The sequence below is a fragment of the Sminthopsis crassicaudata genome, chromosome 5 (assembly GCF_048593235.1).
Source record: "Sminthopsis crassicaudata isolate SCR6 chromosome 5, ASM4859323v1, whole genome shotgun sequence".
NCBI classification, from domain to species: Eukaryota; Metazoa; Chordata; class Mammalia; order Dasyuromorphia; family Dasyuridae; genus Sminthopsis; species Sminthopsis crassicaudata.
The window spans coordinates 234,696,247-234,699,295 of record NC_133621.1 but is presented as its reverse complement, the minus strand read 5'-3'; positions in this window follow the sequence as shown (position 1 = coordinate 234,699,295).

The window sequence follows — 3,049 nt, the reverse complement described above, 5'->3', positions numbered from 1 at the left end:
GAATTTAATAAGCAAACTGATTGATGGGACTATCATCCAAAGCATTTGGTCCAGAGGAACTGAGATACAGAATTTATATAGGATTGTAACTAGTAAAGCAAGCAGGTGATAACAGAAGCAAAAAGAATACAGTTAGGCAATCTCTTTATTTATCATCAGGCAGCTGTTACACAAGAAAAATATGCTTTTTTCAATCTAAAGCAATAACAGGATGCATAGAACAGTGGGAATGGGTTTAAGGGGATCTTCCATGTTCAGTATTTTCAGAGAATAACTGATTTTATCTGTAGAAGCACCTCAAAGGTGTAATTCCCAAGTAAGCAGAAAAATAGCATTAGGCAAACTCATTTTATGGTCATGCTTATTACTGTGATCTACTATGTGAGGCTAAGTTCAGGTTCTCATGAGAAACCTACAGGGTCCTTTTTGGTTCAACAGTTAGCAGTAGATAAGTAGATATAAGAATCATCTATATAGAGATGACAATTAAATTCATATGACATGATTATATCATGAAGCAAAATATTGTAAAGGGAGAAGAAAAGAGAACCCAGTATGGAGGATATCATTAGCAAGTATCACCTGAAGAAGATTCTGCAAAGAATTGGCAGTAAATGACCTCTCATACAGAAAAGAGTAAAGGCATGGAAATTCAGAAGAAAGTATCAAAGAGAAGAGGGTGATAAACCTTTGGAAGTAGGTACTTTGATTAACAGATGGAGAAAGCAAGGCTAAAAGATGTTAAAAGTCTTTCCTAAGATCACAGGAAGTGTCTAAGGTAGAACTTGAATTCAGCTCTTCTTTTCTCCAAGTCATGTGCTCCAATGCACTATCTGAAAGACATAACATTTGCTTTAAGAGGGAAGATATTTCAAAATAGATTGTTTAGATTAGCATAAATCTCCTTTTATGGAAGAATATCTTCTTTTATTCTGTCCATAATAGATACAGCCTCCTTAAATAATGCAAATCCTTTTTTCCCAATTTCTCTGACTACAATACTAAGCATGCACATCTCTTGCTCTCCCATTCATTACAGTCATGCTACTTTCATCAGCTTCTCCTAATGATTCTGTTGCCGATTCTAACTTGAAATCTTAAGGAGATGAATGATTCAATAAATGGATGAATGAATACATACTAACTTAGAAATATCTGGTACTGAAGGAGTGGAAATCAATCACATACAGTATACTATTGGGGAGTGCTAGTGGAGGGAGTATTGTCTCATTCATATTAATGAAATTCACCACTATTATATAATTTAATGATTTCCTCAACTTGGATGAGATAGAAGCTACTTGGGCTAAACTGATATAAATCTCCACTTATTATTGAAGAATTTTGATGAAATCCTAGAACTGACTGACTATCTGACTAAAGAAAGTAGAGGAGGACAAAGACAAGAACAATTGAATTTTTAAATCAACCATGTTTCATAAAACTTTTAAAAATGTATAATGTCTCAATATGTGATTTTATTCTTTATTCCCTTTCATTCATAGCATATTACCTTTCCCTTAAAGAAGAATGAATAGATATGATTTCTCCCCTTAAAAAGCTCACAGTAAGATAGGGGAATATTAAAAATCTTAGGCAAACAACTATAATGAAAAGTACATTATAAACATTCCAGAAAGGTACAAAAGGCTAGAAGTCACAAGAAGTCATAAAATAATTTATAGCTTGAAGAATGACAACAAAGAGAGATAACTTTTATGCTGGGATGAGTAGAATTTATTTTAAATAATTTACTTAAATGTTTTTTGTTGATGCTTTTAAAACAATCATTGTAACTTCCCTTTTTTTCCTTAAAAATTTGTATCTCACTTATACCATAGAACCCTACGTTGTTTAAAAAAAAAAAAAGAATTATGATTAAATAAACCAAACTGACCCATTGGCCATTGCTGACAATGTATGTACCTAAAGTCACCATCTCATTCATGAGAGGATGGAAATAGATTTCATCACTGGTCCTCTGAGGTTTCAATTGCTCACTGAATTGATCATTATTCTGATATCTTTTAACAATTTTACTTTACATTGTCTTAGGCAAAGTATATATTTTCTTATGTTCTGTTTATTTCAGTTTGTTTCTGTGCATGTGAATTGCTCATATTTTTTTATGACACAATATCATTATAATATATTAATATGCCCCCAAATCAGTTTATGCTTCAATTATAGCCAAGGAGGAGAGAAATAATAATCATATAATAAGCAGGTAGGAAGTCCAGTGGGTAGAGTTCTGGGTGTGGAGTCAGGAAAACTTCTTCCTGAGTTCAAATCTGGCCTCAAACACTTCCTAGGTATATGATCCTGGGCAAGTCACTTAACCCTGTTTGCCTCAGTTTCTCATCTGTAAAATGAGCTGGAGAAGAAAATGGAAAACAACTATAATATTTTTTCCAAGAAACCCCAAATAGGGTCACAAGGAGTTGAACATCTTTCTAATCAGTGGATACTCACTTCATTTTCAGTTTCTTTGCTATCATGAGTAACTATAGATATTTTAAACACATCAGACTTTTCCTTCTATTATTGACCTTATGCAGTATATGACCACTATTGTACCATTAGGTTAAGAGTTTGTAAAAGACATAAACGAGGAGCCATGGTACAAGGGAAAGAGAATAAGTACAAAGGAAACAAGAGACCCCTAGTAATGAGTCTAGGTTGGGTTAAAACATATCTAATTGACTGTAAAAAATGACAAGTCTAATATGATTCTAAATAGCTTTACATAACAGCTGAAACAATCCAAGCTGTAGTAGTAGTATATTACTGTGCCTGTCTTCTGATAGCACTTATAATACCTATCAATTTTGTTTTTTTAATCACTTAAACTAAACTTGTGGGTAGGTAGGTAGAATTGTTAACTTTAAACATAGGGAAACATGAGAAAATGCAATGAAGAGAATGCAACCAAGGAAGAATGGTTACAGACCAAAGAATAGACCAGTTTAACAGAAACAGAGGATGGGAAGGGGAAGAGTGTGAATTAATGCCAAGAAGGTAGTTTGAATTTGCATTCATTAAAATCACT